Raw genomic sequence first — 339 nt, 5'->3', positions numbered from 1 at the left:
TGTTCAATGTTTAATTTTATTTTTTATTATTATTTTTTATTTATTTTTTATTCCATTTATAGAATGAAAAGTAAGAGATCACACTTTATTTTTTCAAATATGATTTTATTACATCTGTGATTAACAATAGGAAAGAGTTAAGATTACTAAATAACTTTAAAAAAAAAAATCTGAAAGGATGTAGGATGTACTTTCACAAAAGATGATTGATTCCCCTACTACCCTATGGATGCAATTGGAACTGCATATCGTTTTCGATAAGTTTAGGATATAACATGAGGAAATTTTTCTTAAATAAAGTAAGAAAAATAAGCTTAAATAAACTTAAATTCCATTAAA

General features: G+C 22.7%; 1 protein-coding gene across 1 annotated transcript in view; it reads left to right on the top strand.

Annotated features, from left to right (window-relative positions):
- The window catches only part of LOC107611465 (CO(2)-response secreted protease-like), a 17,281-nt gene that overhangs the window by 1,626 nt on the left and 15,316 nt on the right, over positions 1-339 (top strand). The window lies entirely within an intron of this gene.

This window comes from Arachis ipaensis, chromosome B08 (assembly GCF_000816755.2).
Source record: "Arachis ipaensis cultivar K30076 chromosome B08, Araip1.1, whole genome shotgun sequence".
Lineage (NCBI taxonomy): Eukaryota > Viridiplantae > Streptophyta > Magnoliopsida > Fabales > Fabaceae > Arachis > Arachis ipaensis.
This window is presented reverse-complemented; position numbering and strand designations above follow the sequence as displayed.